This window comes from Lichenostomus cassidix, chromosome 1 (assembly GCF_008360975.1).
Source record: "Lichenostomus cassidix isolate B80296 chromosome 1, HeHo_3.0, whole genome shotgun sequence".
Classification (NCBI taxonomy): Eukaryota; Metazoa; Chordata; class Aves; order Passeriformes; family Meliphagidae; genus Lichenostomus; species Lichenostomus cassidix.
The window spans coordinates 113,877,910-113,895,828 of NC_139479.1; positions in this window are offsets into that span (position 1 = coordinate 113,877,910).

Sequence of the window (17,919 nt, forward strand, 5' to 3'; positions counted from 1 at the left end):
GGCACTTGGCACTTGATGTCCGGCTGTCCTGCCTGTAGCCATGGGTACAGCCACGAGAGACACTCGTACTCAGAGTTCTGAGTGAGGAGCTGGGCTGGCAGATGGCTGGGCTTGGGACTAGAGCATGTAACACACTTACTGTGTTCCTAAGTGTCAGCAAAATGCTGTCGTTCCCATCCCCAGCCCAGGTTTTTCCTGGGTTGTGATCCCACATTTCATTCCAGGAGAAGGGAGGATGTGCTGCTCCCCACGGAAGCTCAGCTTGACATGCTGGGGTCATAGTCTGGGCTACTGTGACTGTCTGGCCTCTGGTCCAGGCTGGAGCCCTGACATGGGGACCTGAGCTGACATAAATCCTGCCAGGACCTGCTGTTCCCCCTGATTTCCCTGCCTTTGATCGACCCCCTGAGCCAAGGCTTTACCCAGTGCAGGATTTTCCATGAGATGAAAACCCTTCATTAGCATGGACAGGGAGACCCTTCAAACAAATCCAAATCCAACCATTCCTCTGACAAACAGCCCTCAGCTCCCACCACTTCCACCAGCACAGAACCTGGTCCATGTCACAGGGACTCTTCTGTCTCAGGAAGTTCCACCTGCACACTGTTAGCAGGGAGAGAAAAACCTCCCTTTGCCTTCAAGCACTGCACACCAGCATGGAAAAACAGCTCCTTCCCAAAAAGCCGCCCAGCACCTGTTGCTTAGTGCTGAGCTGAGCCCCTGAGCCCAGCCTGGGGGTTTGCAGCAGTCTCCATAGTGATTAATTGCATCTCTGCAGACAGGGCAGCGTGACTTGGCAGGAGCAGTCGGGATGCAGAAGCAGGAATAACCCAGGGAGAGACACGTCTGGCTGAGCAGACCTGCCTGGTGCTCCCACGGCTCTCCTCAGCCTCCCCAGCTCTGGGGAAGGTGGTGTGGTGCCAGCACAGGGCTCAGGCAGAGATGGAGACATCCCCCTGTCACCCAAACAAGGGATTTCATGGAAAAAGAGACTTCCCTGCCCACCACACCTGATCCAAGTGCACGAGGAGGAGGAGGCGCAGGCTCCAGGGGATGAAAATCCTCGTGGTGTTCCCTGGTGCCTGTGCTGAACAATCCTTCTAGGAAACAGGGATGTGGCATCCACCTGAGCCCTCTCACTGCCCGTGCTGTGGGCCAACACATCATGAGACTGATTTAGGGATGGTCAACACTACAGGGAAGAAAAATGTCAGGAAACAAATACCTTTCACATTTCTGTCTTTGCTGGGAGAGCCTAATGCTGTATGCTCAGGCAATTCCTTCTCTTCCCAGACCACCCTGTTGTCAGAGTATTTTCTACTGCTTGAATTGTGGTTGCCAAGAGAGCAGCTTGCTTGGACAGTGTCATCTTTATTCAGTTACCTGCAATCCCCTTTGAATGAAGACACCAAATCCCGAGTCACAGCCAGGCTAGGAACCTGATTATTTACCTGAGCCTCCCAGGCCGGGAGGATGGGATTACACTGCAATTAGGGAAGATCAGACTCACCTATTCAAAGGGATGCTGAACTCGGAAACATTTCTTACAATCATTTTACTCAGGCCATCCTCTTTCAGGGGTGTTAAATAAAGCCTTAAAAGTTGGTTTCTGAAACCCACTGTGGTTTGTACTTGGTGCTGGGGTGATGAGGGACAAGAAAGGCAAACTGCTGGCAATTACCCGTGTCACAGTGTCACACTCTGCCTCGTGTCCCAGGCAGTGCCATGGTGACAGCCCTGCTCAGGCCCAGGTACTGACCTGGAAACATGAGATGCCTGTGGGGGAGTTTTCATCTTTGAAAGAAAAAGTAATTGATGCCTTGGAGTGCCTGCTGTGCCTTCAGAATCTGAAAGAGGTACTGACTGTACAGTATTTTTTAATAACTAGTCATGTAAACCTAGGGCTGCAGTCATGAATTCATGTATTTTAATAGACATGAATCTTACTGTTCATTAATATCTAAAACTTCTTGTGCACAACTTCCCCATATTTCTTCCAGCAAGGGGTCTTTCCAAAGCAGCCGTGCTTGAGCAGAGGGCTTAGGCAAAAGATTAGTATAAGGGATGGCTTTTCTTGGATAAGACAGGACCATGCTTTTACTATCCTTATCTTTCTCTTTGATCCTCTCTCCAAGTAGTTGCTGATGCTGGTTTTAGTGGTTTAGGTTGGTCTGTGCACCACTTGAGGGTGGAAGGACTGCTCCTGTCACATGTCTGAAGGCATCACAGAATTTGGCAGCACTCCTGGTCTTCAGTGGCTGGTGGTATTTATGTACATGCAACTTTGTCCTTAAAACTGATGCTGGAATGTCTGGGGAAATGGTGACTTTTGCAAAATTTTATAAAGTTTCCCTATTGCCACTTTTTTCTGATAAATAGTTATTTTCCTGATATAGTTTATACATCTATTTTAAAGTTCAAAACTTCTGCTGGGATGCTTTAGCTAAGAAAAGCTGTGATGGTGAGAGGTAAAAGGGGGGATTTAAAGGGGGCAGGAGGACTTGGGTCGTGGCAGATGTGCTTGTCTGTGGCAGTCAGCATTAAAGGAAGAGCAGTCACAGGTTGTAAAACCTTTTGCAATGAAAAGCAGGTTGCTAGAGAGCCAAAATTCAAGAGAAATCCGTGGACAAGCAGAGCAGGAGTTGCTGCTCTGTTGCTAGGTGATGGATCTGTTATCATGCTAATGACAATGAAGGATGATACTGGTACCAATAAAACATCTTTCATCTGAGAATTACCAAGGGTTTTCCAGACAGCAAGGCTGTATTATCCCCATTTACTAGAGGCCCAGACAGAGATGAATTGATTTGCCAAAGGTCACTGACGGATTTCAGAATAAGAAATTGCCCTATTTGAGTTTTATTAGGCTGGGGATTGCCATAAACTCTTTCTTTGCAAGCAATCCCTTGCCCTCCCCTCATCCATCACCCCCACATCCCTCTCTCCTGAGGGGACATGCTCCTGTCTTGTTCGTCATTCTCATCCTGTTTGGATTACAGGATCCCCTGGCCCTGGAGTGTGGCTCAGCAGGGGTTGGGAAGGGCAGAGCAAATGCATGGACCAAGCTCAGATGTTCTGGGGCTCTGTGAACAAGAAGAAAGCACCCATTCCTCCCAGGGACTGACCCGGGGAAATCCAAGGGGCTCCTCAGGGACAGCAGTGCTGTGACTTTGGGGTGAAAGGCTTTGAGGTTGCCCCTCTTGGCTCTGTGTTAGACACTCAGCCCCAGCACAGCCCATGAGGAGAAATGCAAACCATCCTAACCCCCCAAAACATCTCTCCCTGATTATCAGCAGGGCTCTTCCCAGTACAGGGAGTTCTCAGGTGTGAATCAGTGCAGGCGTGAGTCAGGCATCGCTCTTTGTTAGAGATCGTGAGGGAAACACAGGCGAGCCTGAATTCTGGCACTCGTAGGAAAATAACCATTTGATTTCCTCTGGAAGAACAGTTTCCATGATGACGAGGAGCAGCCTGCAGTTCCTTGATGAGCTGGTGCAGTCTGGCGAGGGGAGCAGGGTGGGAACACGGGGAATGCCTGCAGGAGAGGTTTTAGTGAATCATCACTCCCTGGGGTCAGAGCTGGATGTGGATCCCCCCAGCTGCTGGATGTGGATCCCACCAGGTGCTTCCTACAAAGACACAAAGCCAGCAGCTTCCCCCATCTCTGAGAGGAACACTGGGACTAGGCATGAAAACAGGGCTTTTTACAACCTTGATTTCCTTTTCTTGATGTGTAAAACGGGGAGGCATCTCATTTCTATCCGACTGTCACTGTGAGAGATTACCTTGTCTTTCTACAATGCAAATTGCATTCACGGGAGGTGTTAAGCATTTGAATTACTCTCCTCCTGCTCTTCCTGCTTCCCTGAGTGTTGGCAGGTTTCCTCAGCCTCACACACTTCAGGGCAGGAGGACACAGCCCCAGAATAACTGGAGCACAGGAGCCAAACATCAGCTTTCAGGGGTTTGTTCAGTTTGTGTAAAAGACCAAGACAATTTAAAACCTCGGGGCATGTCTGTCAAATAGATCCTACTGGATTGCTACATCCTCCTAATTGATGTAGGGCTGCCACTGACTAGCTAAGAAAAAATCTATGTTAGCTCCAGCCTTGAAAAACATGTTTTGCAGACATGGATTTAATGCTAGCAGGTGCTCTGCTGGATTGGGGCTGGTTTCCTTCACCATGGGAAAAACAAAATGAAGCAAAACAAAAAGCCAACTCAAAGCGCAAAAATCCAAAATGTGAACCGACACTTTTTTTTAGGCAAAACAGACACTTTTTTTTAGGAGCAGTGGAGCAGGGCAAAGTGAGCTAAGGAAAATCCCTCATGACCCTCACAGTCTTAGGCTTCAGGTTATGCTTGAGCCTGGCTTGCAGGAGAGCCTGGAACACTTTATTAACCCCTTCCAAGAGGTCCCTTCAAAGCAGGGACAGGGAGCAGCGGGAGGGAGGCAGAACGAGCTGATCTCAGAATTGTTTCAAACTTGGCAGCTGGGCCAGCCTTTGATAATGAAACTCCCACAACTTCACTCTCAAATCGTGATTGAGAGAAACAATGCTTATCTTCAAACCTGCCCTGCAGTCCTGATAAGGGCTTTGTGCAGCACGCTTTGGGACACTAGGAGGAGGTTAAACAGAAAAAAATAACCTTAAACTACCATTTTCTGGTTGTCTCCTCATATGGACAAAAAAATGCACACAAACTGGTTGGGATTTGCTCCAGATTTGCACCAGTTGCTCCATGTGGGGTCTGGACTGTGCTGCAGTAGCACCTGAAGGGGAGGACCTGAGCTATTTGCCTCTGACTTGCAGCCAAGGCTTTCCTGAGGTGGCCCCTTTCCAGAAGCAGCACGAGGCTTTCTGTCTCAGCTGCAGCCCTGATGGAGGGCAGACTGCTGGACAAGATCCCATGGATATATCCCAGATCAATCTGTTTCACAGCCAAGCCCTCTCCACAGCCCACCCTTCCCTCTGGCAGTTCCTCCCAAGCCCCTCTCCAACAGCCCTGGGCTCACTCTGAACCCCAAACCTAATCCTAACCTCAGCAGCAATGGATGGCTGACCTCTGGATGCTGCCTAGGGGCCTCGGGATTTGGGAATTCTGGCACTTTGGGAAGATCCCACAGTAATTTTGGTCAGTGTGTTAACACTCCAGAAGTGATGTCTATTTTCTGCCGGCCCTGCAAAAAAGGAGCATTTACATGGGGCTTGGGGAGAAAGGTCTAAATTAGTTTTACAGATGCTTAGGGGGAATTTCCCCTCCAGTTCCACGGGGAGATCAGGCAGGGGGCTGTGGGTTGATGCAGTGCATGTGGCTCTCCCAGGAGGTGGTGATGACTCCTGGGCTCCCCCCTGTGTGACAGGATAAGGACGGGAAGCCAGAGTGTGGATTGGATCCTCATTCCTCTCCCTCACATCCCCACAGGGCCATGGAAGAGATCAGTCTGCTTTGCATCCAACAGCTGTCTGACAACAGCCCTCCTGAAAGCCAGGCAGAAAGAAGCAGAGAGCCCTTAAAATTCAGGCACCAGCTCTTGCTTTTGTCACTTGCTCTTGTCAAAGCCCATTTGTCAGAGGCTCTGCAGGCTCAGCACCCACAGCTCCCCCACAGGAACCTTCCCAGCACATGAAGGGCTGAGCCATCCTTCCCCCCATCTCCTCGTGGCTTTTCTTTATCAACCAACATTCATTTATTAAGCAGGAACTGATAAACTAAAAACACCCCTGGTCAGGTTGAGATCCACCCGAGTAGAAAAGAGCTCACAGCAATAATACAGAAGAGATAAGCTAGAAAAAATAATTTCAGCAATCAGATGGAATATAAACCACACTTGTCTCAGTGACTGGAGGACTGGCATAGCCACACACATGACAGGCTGCCCTGAAAGAGAATAGTTATGTTCTCAGCCTTCCCAGCAAGTGATGACCCCTGGCAAATGCTTCTGAGTCCCAATATCTGCTGTCACCAAAGCCTGAAAAATCCCTCCATGGTACATCTGTGTCTGTGTGTCCCTCTGGCTGACTTCTCTGACCTGTTTGTGATTTCTGCTTCAGATCCTCATCTTTTCCTGGGTTTGATAGGTATAACACAGGCATCATGATACCTTCTGCTGATTTTGCACTTGACAGGAACATGCAGGATTGCTCTGTATGGATTGGGGCTTTTTGTTATTTACAATGCTAACTTTTGCCTTGGAAAGGGAAGGGTGGCAGTTGCAACAGCTTGCTATAATTCATTGTTTAGATTCTTTTAATCATAGATGAAAGTGGGGGCTTCTGATATTTTTAAATGGCCCCAGAGCAGATGACCAAACATCAATACTGGCAAAGGTTTCGTCTCCAAAACCTCCACGTGAATGGGTTTCTGTGTTGTGCAAGGTGTCACCTTCAAAACAAGATGTTATTCTGCTGCATGTGGGAGAATGTTATTTTGGACAGCATGCTGTGGCAGGAAAAAGGTGAGAAGCCTCTTTCAGAGCTGATTTTATGGTGTTCCCCCTCTGAGCATCAGGTGTGGAAAAGTCATTTGCTTCATGCTCAGCAAAGGGATTTTCATATGAAATGGATGCTCCACTATATATAGGTATGTCATGATGCTTGTAGGACATGTTGGCATTACACATCCCACTTGACATGCCCCATCAACGTGGGCTGAGTAATTTCAGGTTGTAGTTAAATAAAAGTGACTCTATTTCTCCTGCAAGCACAAGTCAGTTAAAAATATCCTGTGGTTACTGCTTTGAAAATGCCTTAAAACCGACTTACTCCTGTCATGAAGACAGGACGATGTGACAGCCACACTCAAACACTCAGCTGCAGAGCCAGCTTGTCAATGGGAGCAGACCTTGCCATAAGGAAAGGTGGGATGCCTTTCCCTGGCCACCACAGCCACCACAGTGACCCCACCAGCTGCCCCTGCTTCTTTCTGGGCTGCTGGCCAGACAAGCCCAATGTTCCCAGAGACTACACACAGGGCAGGCTCTGCCTCTGGACTTCATATATTTATGTATTTATAAAGTCTTGTTCTCACAGTCCATGAATGCACAGCCCATAAATTGTATTTCCTGTCATGGAACTGCTTCACAGCACACAGAGCCACAGCAGAAGTGGAACACATTCCTGTTACACTCACGATCACCTCAGCCACAGAATGGGGTTTGGTTACTCCTGAGTGTGTTATAAATACAGTCAGCTGCAAGATCCAGAGCCAGCCCTGCTCCATGGGCTGTGTGGATTTCTCTTCAGCTCTCAGTGGGAAAGAGGGGTCAGCAGTGAGTCTGAGCCCTGCTTTCCCCTGGAAGCTGGATGCCGTTGTGTCCACAGATGCAACTGTGCTCCTTTATTTTCTTTTATATAGTCTGTGTGTAGCTGGAATGCCTGGAAGACATCCTCAAGCATCAGCAAGAAATTTATGCCAGGCACTGCCATGATTAAGCAGCTACATGAAAACCCCATCTGAGCTTTTCCATCTGTCAGGGAGCTCAGGTGAGCTGGGGGCCTCAGCTGGACAGAGCTCTGTTTAAACTGGAGATCACATCAACATCCTGACAGGCTCTGAAACCTCGTCACAGCTCCGTGCAAGCAGGCATTTCACAGTGCAATTCACTTTGACATGGATATGTTTATGTGGTGCAGAGATATGCACACATCCATGTATGTAAATGTATACATAGGCATTTTAGGGGGAAATGAAAATATGCCGTGTCAGCTTCTCGCAGAAAGACGTGTTAATTCGCACGTGAAAAGTCTCCTGGCTGCTCAAGCAGAGCCAGGGTGATAACTGAACAGCCCACCCCAAACAAAGGGTGTCTAGCAGCTCTTAAAAAAATCACAGCAGTGGTCAAAGCCCCTCATGTCTTTTTATTTCTGCACACACGTTCGCAATTTCCACCGGACCGATTGCTTTTGACTGATGGATTTCACTGCTTTGAGACACCACACATATGGAATTATTCAGGAGGTTGCTGTGGGTAATACTATGCTGGAATAATTGTTCCATTTAGCTTTATTCCCTATGCTGACAAAACCTTAGAGGAACTTAAAATACTCTTAACATTTGCATGTGCATGCATGTTGGCATGTTTGGTTTGTGCATCTGAATGTAACACTACACCAAAGACTGATTCTCTACGCAGAAATCAGGAGAATTCAGATTTAATACTCCTGCAGCACTGTTCATATTCTAAAGGAAGAGGTCTCCACATTTGGATATCCTCATTTGGATTCAGCACCTCTCAGCTTGCAGAGTCAAGACTTGCTGTAAATAACACTACCAAGGGCTACATCCTGTCCTCTTTGTCTGTCAAGGAGCTAAGGAAAAAGCCTGTGATGGTTTCATAGAGAATGATGCAAAGCCCAGCTTATTTATAGCAGAACAGGAAGAGGAAAATACACACAGAGCATCTCTCCCGTGGCAAGTTAGGATTAGGTTCTGTACAGTTAAAGCTGAACCAAGAGGAAGGAAAAGGGTGTTTGCTCTTGCTATAGATTTTGTGTGCTCAATGAGGATGATGTCAGGCTGTTTGTTTGGCATGTGTGTTGAGGGAAGGCAGATCCCTCATACCTCGCTGTTGGAATTGTTTGGATTCCCCAGTTTGATTGCTCTTTCTGAGTGGGACAGGGAACTGTAACTAGATGGACACCTCAGAAAATAACATCCAGAATTTGTCAGAAGAGCCAGCAGACAAGAGGAGAGGAAAGGCTGTCAGTTTGGCAAATTCACTGGAATTTTCAGCACCCAGCATTCATTGTCACTGCTGCATTTGACTCTGAAAGGCCAGCCCACCATCCCACCTCTAAAAACAGCCCAAGCTGGGGTATTTTTAGTTGTACAATAAAGCAGGAATGTCTGTGAAGTCTCTTAGGAGATGTAAATTGTTACAGCTCCTTCAGCAGCCATGCCAAGGGAGGATGTGCCAAAATGTTTGAGTTTTAACCGTCCATCACCACTTGCATTCTGGATTATTTGCTCTTCCAGAATTCTGAAAGTTAACACGTGTCTGTGGTGGAAGGGAATTCACAAAAGGCTGGGGAAGGTCCCTTTTGCCACCAGCACATCAGCCAGTTCAGCTGCATCTGGGGAAGGAACCGGAGGAAAACCATTGTTCTGGCAAAAAGTGCATTGCTCATCAAAACCTCATTTCCAGAACAGAAGCCAAGCACTCCACAGCCATCAGCCTCCTCCCAGCCCATGGGCTCTCCCACTGCCATCTGATGAAGCACAGGAAAAGGAATTATCCCTGTTCTTCCTTGCTTCTATTTCGAAAGGATTTGATTAACATTTTAATAGCAAGTCTAGCAGTTGCCCTGTGTTGTATATCATGCACATCTGCAACCACCTCCTCTGCAGTTCTGTGGACTGTTCAACCTTTTGCCTTTCTTTTTATGGATCTCTTGGTAGCTTCCTTACCTCATTAGGCTTTTGAATTCTGGGATAAAAACTTGATGCCTGACTTCTCTGTCCTGCATTTGTTTTTAAAGCCCCTTTTGAGGACATTAAATCAAGATCAGAGCCAATAACATTCTGGTTTAGGAGCACAGAGTGACTATTTAAGGTGTTTGGGACCTCCATATGATCGTTTATCACAACATTATTCCAGTTCAAATGTTTAATTATGGCATATTTTCAAATCCCTTTCCAGAAGCTCTATAAATACCTCAGCAACATCTAAAGACCAATTTAGCTGCCAACACCTAAAACTATCTTTCTTTCACACAGCCTGGCCTGTGCTTTCTCTGCTGCTAAAGGAGATTCTGTTTACATCTGTGTTCTGGGAGCCCATAAATGTTGTGTCCTTTCTCTGGCTCATGTCTGCTGGCTGCCAGGGGCTGAATATCAAGTTTTGCAGGGTGGTTTTGCCCTTCCAAAGGGGCAAACAAAGGTCCTCCAGGGCAGATGGAGGTGTCAACCCAAGGCTTCCCACATCCAAACTGTGATCTCCACATATGCTTGGTCTGACTTGTTTTCACTGTTCAGAGCGTGGGAGAGCAACTTAAAAATAGATATTTAACACATTGGCTGAGTGATATTCAGAAGATTCTGTGCTAGACGGGGGCAGAGGCAGGTGTATGTATTGGAAAATAGTAAATTCATTGAAAAAGTGGCCTTAGTTTTTCTGGAATCATCAGGAGCTTTAGAACTGTCTGTGCTGGTACATTTATTTGGGGAAAATCCATTTATTTCGGGAAAATATTCCTAAAATTGCCTGGAGGTTGGGAAATGGGAGTCAACTCTGCTCAAGCAAAAAAAGAACTAAATTTATCCACATCCCAAAGAGTCCTTGCAGCCCTGAAATGGGGACATTTCTTATTGCAGATTTTCATGCCCTAGCTTTCTTTTTTGTTTGTTTTCCTTTCACAAGGCCAGAAATCAACATTTTGTTCGAGCTGAAGGGCTTATTTTGTGCAGAAAACAATGCCTTTTTGAGGGAGTTGATTTTTTTCCCCCTCGCAGAAGAAATGAATTTGAAATCTTTCATAACTTAGTTCACTTCAGAGGGATTTCAAGCTGATTTGCTTTGTTTGGCCGATGTACTGAAAGATCACTTTTATTTTCTTAACCCTAAGCAGCATCCAGTCAGCTCTTCTGAAATGCCCTTTATCTAATCTTGTTATTTGTGATAAAATCCTGGAATGGTTTGGGTTGTAAAGGACATTAAAGATAATTTAGTCCATCCCCTGCCATGGGCAGGGACACCTTCCACTATCCCAGGCTGCTCCAAATCCTGTCCAGCCTGGTCTTGGACACTTCCAGGGATGCAGGGAAGCCACAGCCTGACCATCCTCACAGCCAAAATTCCTTCCTAACATCCAATCTAAACCTATTCTCTGTCAGTTTGAAGTCATTCCCCCTTGCCCTGGCACAATCATTTAAAATCTTTAAAATGTTTTTGCAAGCCCAGGGTAAAATGGAGTAGTGGGAGGCACACCTGGAAATCCATGGCCTGGGAAGGACCCTGCAGTACCAAAGGGTGATGCAGGGCACAGCTCAACTCAGCTGGAATGAGATTTTGGTGAGAGTTCCTAAATGCTGCAAAACCTACAGGCACTTACCCAACCCCTACTGGAAAAAAAAATTTAAAAAACCACATTAAATTTTTTTTTCATCTCTCCTACTGCTAGGAAAATGTCATGCTGCCCTGCTTAAAACTTCAGTTTTCTGCCTAAAACTAAGGGGATGATACCAAAGCCTTACACCCACCTTACACCAAAACACTTCCAGGTAGGTTTCAAAGCCCAGTGTGTGGGCAGCTCCCACAGACATCACATTGCTTTATTTTTGTGATTTCCCAGACTCTTTCACACACCTTTCTGAGAGTCCAAAGCCAAGTTTCCTCCTGGCAGGTGTGCCACCTTCTCTTGGGTCTGCTCCTGGTCTGTTCCTCTTTTCTAGGAACTTGCTGTGACTTTTCTGGTCGAGCACGTTGCACCTGGCAGGTGGCACACGTCAGCCCACGGATTTTGGAGAATGAGGGGGATGTTTGTGTTGAACTGCAGAATGAAGAGAAAAAATAACCCTTGCTAGAAAGCCAAAATATGAATGTGTTGGAGTCAAGGATGACACCATCTCCTGGCCCTGTTTCCACTGGCTCTGGTCCAAGACCACCCACTCTCAATTCTTGGTCTACATGACTGGCCAGCACCCAGTAGAATTGCTTTAAATCTCCAACCCCCTTTTTTCCCCCCCAAACCTCCACCTGACAAATAGTTTTAAAATTCCCATCAATAACTCTGCAGTTAACCACAGCAGTGAAGGCAGGTTCCCTTTCCCCCATGTATTTGTGGACCTGGAAAGAGCCCAGGTAATGATTCAAGCTCTGTCCATTCTGGTGGTCCAGGGCAACCTTGAAATGAGGCTCCCAGTTTTGTGTCTTTCCTGAAATTCCACCTGATAAGCAACAATTTTCCAAAAGACTCCACCTTGATATGTGTGCTGCAAAACCTGTTTGGGGGATAAAATCCTAAAAGAGACTCTGCAGCAAAGGCAAAGGGGGACATTAGCATATCATTAGCATATTGCGGTGACTTTGGTATGTACAGCTGCCTGATTGCAATTAAAAGTCATTTCTATTTCTGCTTAAGCACAGTCAATGTATGATCAGAGAGACACAATCAAGATTCCAAACCCTCTGGTGACTTTGAAACAACTCTAAGTTGTTTGACTACTCCGGAGTTCACAAAACTGAGAGCTGTAAAGATACCTGATCACTGGAGCTGCAAACACACACCTAGTGCCTCTCATTGCTGGTTTGGTATTATTTAACATAACTCTGCATTCAGAACACATATAACTTTGTAGGATTAAACCTCCTGAAGCTCATCCTCATCCTGTTGGCTATTGATGAAGGTCCTCCTTCAGCTTTGCAGTATTTTAACCAAAACAGACCACTTTCCTGGAGTGGTCCTTGTGGGCAGAGAGAGCTGAACACTAAAAAGGTCTTTTGAAAAAAAAAAAGATGAGCAATATTAACTCTTTTGGCATTAAGAGGTCTTTCAGTCTTAAAGAAAGAGCAAAACCAAATGGGTTCTGAGGCACCTTGTGGAAAAACTGTGCCCTTCTACACACTTGTCTAGAACTGGGACAGAAAAAAATTCCTGGTGCTTGTATTTTACCTGAAGCCACGTTTCTGCAGAGAGAAGAAAAGCAATGTGAAAGATAGATAGATAGATAGATAGATGATAGATAGATAGATAGATAGATAGATGATAGATAGATTGATAGATAGATGATAGATAGATAGATACATAGATAGATATAGATAGATAGATTGATAGATAGATAGATAGATTAGATAGATAGATAGATAGATAGATAGATATAGATAGATGATAGATAGATAGATAGATAGATAGATGATAGATAGATAGATAGATGATAGATAGATAGATAGAGAGAGAGATAGATAGATAGATAGATAGATATAGATAGATAGATGATAGATAGATAGATAGATAGATAGAGAGAGAGATAGATAGATAGATAGATATAGATAGATAGATGATAGATAGATAGATGATAGATAGATAGATAGATAGATAGATAGATAGAGAGATGATAGATAGATAGATAGATAGATAGATAGAGAGATAGATAAACAGCTGGCATATGGAGCTTTGAGTGCAGGAAGTTAATGCCAACTCAGAACCCTGTTCCTCTCCAATTTCCTCTGTTAATGCACACGAACTGGTTAGAGTGCACAATTAGGAGGAGGCTGCCTGTTTTCAATTAGGTCAGAGGAGAGGACCTGCCTCTTTCCTAAATGAATTGCAGAGAAAGCTTCCTAGCAGTGGGCCTCCTTCTCTGGGCTGGCATAAATCAGGGAATGCAGCAGCAGCCTGCAGCATTACTCCAGGGAAAGCAGAGCCCAGCCTGCCCAAGGGGCTGATCCTGCCCTGGAAAAGCTTCTGCCTTGGTCAGGAGAGTCTTGTCCCCCTTTTCCCCACCATTTCCCACCATTCCTTGTTTATACTGATGAACACATCTGGGTTTCATTCCCTGCCTTCAGTCTGGAAGGGGCTGGGGGGAGGTGGTCTCTCTCTCAAAGTCCTTGTCAAGAAGATGGAGGTGCTGGAGCAATCTGAAGGGGAAGGCTGAGTTATTTTTGTTGACAGGATTTCAACAAGTAACAGTTCTGGCTAATTACACTGTAATTGATTTGGCATGTTAATACAGACTTCCAGGGAATCTCGTTACTTTCTTGTCCATTACAAAGGGATTTTGAACTCCAGGCTGGTTTGCTTTAAAAACAGAAATGCAGCAAATAAAATAGAGCAATTGCAGTAATTTGCTCAAGTCCCTCAGGCCCAGGGAATAACAGTTACTGCTGGAAAACCAGATCCTTCCATAGGAGGAAAGTAAAACTCAGGGGAGCTTTAGGAAAGCAAACGACATGAGGAACTGGGTACTCAGCATTAGCTGAGCCCTAGCAGTCACCAGAGAGATTTCTCTGTCCTTTTAATTCTAAAACCTTTGGTTCTTGATGATTTTTTCCTTGATGATGTTTAATGGGAGAGAAAATAACTCTGCACTCACGTGGGAAACAAAACCCACCATTTCAAATCTACATTAAGGGGAATTAAAGTGCAGCCTCACCCCTTTCTCTTCCCCCACACACTTCAGAACTGGGGCCAACTGGTGCTTCAAACTAATGCTGGGAAAAAGACTTCCTTCTATCCAAAATGCTCTAAAATTGTCCAGTCCTTGTTCTGCAGCATCTGGCATCGGTCACTCCTTGGAGTCAGGCTACAAAGGATGAATCGGAATCTAAAGGAATGGGATCAAAAGCTCTGCTTGTATGAGGACATATTAACATTTTTTCCTATAAACCATGATCTCTGCAGTGCAGTGAAAGCCCCATCTGAGTGCCTCTAGGAGTTCAGCCTGAGCTGCAGGGACAGGAACACTGGGAATGCACCAGGATTCATCCAGCCACAAAACAGCTAAGTCACCCCAAATACCTGAGGCCAAGATTATGCTTTCCACTGATAATTAATGTGTTCTGTGAGGTTTAAAAACAGGACATCCAAAAGCTGATTTACAGCATCCCTTACAGAGAACTATGATTTCAATGTGACACCACTACAGTGTGCAGATTTACCTTTTTCCTTAATTGCCTCCAGTGGCACCATCTCCCAGACATTCCCACTTCATTTGTGGGAAACCTGTGCCTACGATCACCCCAAAGTGCAGAACAATCTGTGGCTCAGAGCCCTTTGGAGACCATTTACTACTGCAGGGCCACGACTTATTGAGCTGCCCTGACCCAGTGATAAAAGGATGGATCACACTCGTGGGCTGCTCCACCTTTGAGCAGTCAGTATTAAATCTCACACAAACAGAGCCTTTAGAAATGATGGATGTAAGGGAAAGAACAGGAGCTTGGGAGGTTTATGGGAATTAAAAAAAAAACATTCAAAGTGTGTTTGAAAGGCCTCAAAGGCACGCAACCCTTGAGGATCCTCTGCACAGGGCTGGATTCATGATCTCTGATTTTTCCCTGGAAAAACAGCGACTAGACATGTCCCTCCAAACCCTGTGGTGCTGTTATTGCAGTGGGATGTGGTGCAGTTTGATGTATTCATCCACTGATAGGAAAAACCTCCATTCAGTGAAACGGGCTGGAAGCCAGGCCCACAGTGAGCCTTGTCTGGAGCTGTTACTGTGATGGTGGATTCTGTAACAACTGCATCATAAAACACTTTACAAAAGAGTCATGAACTCTGCAAAAGAGTGGGGCTTATGTATTCTGTTTAAACAGAGGAAGTTGGTCGGTGAATTGGCAGCCAAGCACGACCCCCAGTTATGGGAAACTGAAGCCAACATCAGAGAAACCATAAAGCAGATAGTTAATATCAAGGCTCACATCTTTCCAGTCTGTTACTGATTCTTGTGAGTATTTCTGAGCTGGATCTCGAGCTGGATAAGAGGAAAATGAAAGTGCTGTGAGATGAGGGTGATGCAGACAGCCTGGGCACAGGTTTGTGCAGGCTGCCAGGGCACTGCTTGAAATTGCTTTTCCAGGGAAATCGATACCCCAATTCCTCTTGACGTCAGTGGGGCCAGAGTTTCACATTTTTGTCTAATAAAATGTCAGAGGGTGAAGTGAAGTAGCTATCACAGAAAAAAAGAATGCAAATATAAATAGAATGGAGAAAAATCAGTAGCTGACAAATATTCCTTCCCAGTTGCATGGAGGATCTGGAGATAAATTAAAAAACCCAACACCACATTTCTTTACATTCTGTAAAGAATAAATTAATCCCCAGGTTTCTGGTTTGGATGATAAATAAATGTCTCAGTAAAAGGAGAGAGAGGAAATGTGAGGCAGGAACACATAACTTTTCACTCAGAAGGGTCTGAATCTTGGCTAGGACAAGGCTGCAGCGTAAAATCATTTCTTGTATTCTTGAGCCAAGGTTTGATGGAATGGAGGCTTTGGTGACAGCACTGCCTTAAACAAATGCCTTTCTTTGCTTCCAATTTCTACTCCTGAGTGTCTGTGGAGCCATGCTGTAAACAGGCTCAAACAACTGATCAAGTTTAGAATAAAAGCTCTGCAGGAGTGTTGGTAAGATGGTGATGCCATCAGATTTGGCATGGACCTGGTGACACCAGGGTGCCAGACCTGTCTTTGGATGTTCCCTGGATTTGCCAGGAGAGGCAGCCCTCCTTCTCCCCATCCTCCTGACCATGGAGACAGGCTGGGCTTCTGTGGTGTGATGAGGGCAGCAGGTCTGGGACATTGCCCTGCATGGGCTGTAATCCAGCTCAGGAATGTCTGACATTCTTTATCCTCCCTTTTCCCCACCTATTAATCCTTCCTTTTGCTGTGCTGTGCTTGCTTCCTCCCCTATTTCTCCACCCACCCTTAATTACTTTTTCTCCACACGGCCTGGCTTTGCCACCTCTGCACCAAATCTGGCGTTTCTGACCAGATTTAGTGGCCCCTGGGTGATATTGTCCTTATTTGGTGTTCCTGGATGTGGTAACCTGCACAGTGTTGCCCTTGCAGGATCCTACTTCCCGAGGGATTCTCTCCAGTTATCTGTGACTTCTGGCCACTTAACACCTCCCAAACCACCTGCAGAATTCAGCCCTTATCTGTGACTTCCCCACACCTTATCTGCCCTTATCTCTCGGGTCCAGCAGTTTCCCACGTCCTGTTCAGTCACCTTAACTCCAGGCCAGGGCTCAGCCTTGTCAGCTGCCCACAGCTCTGAAAATAGAGGAAGGAAAGGGAAGATGGTGAGATAACATTTCTCAGTCATTCACTATCAGCCTGGGAGAGTGCCCTGAGCTGTCCCCACTAACACAGGGCAGAACAACCTCCTGCAGAGTGGTTTTGCAGGAAGAGTTTGGGTGGTTTAGTGACTGCAGGATGAGCTTGGATCAGTAATGACCAACTGCTGAGAAGGAAGCACCCAATGGTGAGAGGCACAGGCAGGAACACCATGAGTTAAGAGGAACAAAAATAATCATTTCACACTGCTGGGTCATGTTGTGGTGATGTTGGCTGGTCTGTTCTGTCTAGATTTAGGGACTGCTCTCCAAGAAGGATGTGAGGTGGAGACTATTTCAAGGAGAAGAGGGTCTAAAAGACAAGACCTGTGAGGAAACATTGAAGGGAATGGAAGTACTTAGGCTAAAGAAAGGAAAAATGAAGGAAAATAAGCCATTAATCTCCAGAGACATAAAAGGTAGCTGCACAGAGGAAAGAATAAACTGCTCTTTCATGTGCTCAGGGCACAGAGGAAGCATTAATGGCCTCAAGGGAAGGTCGAGGTTAATTGTGATGAAAGTTTCCTAATGAGCTTTGGACAAAGCTCTGGACCAGCTTGCCTTGGAAAACAGTGGGAGCCTGAGCAGGGAAAGTTTTGGAGAACAATCTGGAGAAACATCTGCCAGGGGGTTTAAGTCCAACTGGTCTTGCATTAAGCTGGGAGATTGACCTGTTGAGGTTCCTTCCAGCCCTGTCCTCAGCCAGCCCCACGGAACTTCCCTCAGCAACAGGGGAATTCACTCAGTATTTCCTCAGCCCTTCTGATCTGAGCCATCACCCACAATCAGAGGAGGAGAAACTGAGGGGACCTGTGACAGAAATTTGTTTGTTTGCAAACGGCAGGCAAAGCTCAGTTGCACTGAACCTGGAAGAAATCCTACAGCAGAAGCCAGTTTCTGTGCTTGCAGTTTTCAGACTCCTTCCAGCCAGATCTGAGATCAGAAATATCCCCGGAGGAGATTCTGGTGTACTCCCAGTGCTAAGTCAAGCTGGATCTGGTGGGTTTTTACTGCTCCTCTTTGAATTCTTTCCACCTTTCTGTTCTTCTCCCCTTCCTTTCTTCCCTTTGCATTCCATCATCCATCCCTTTGTATCCATATTTTCATTTTTGGGAGGGGATGCCTGGTAACATGTCGGTA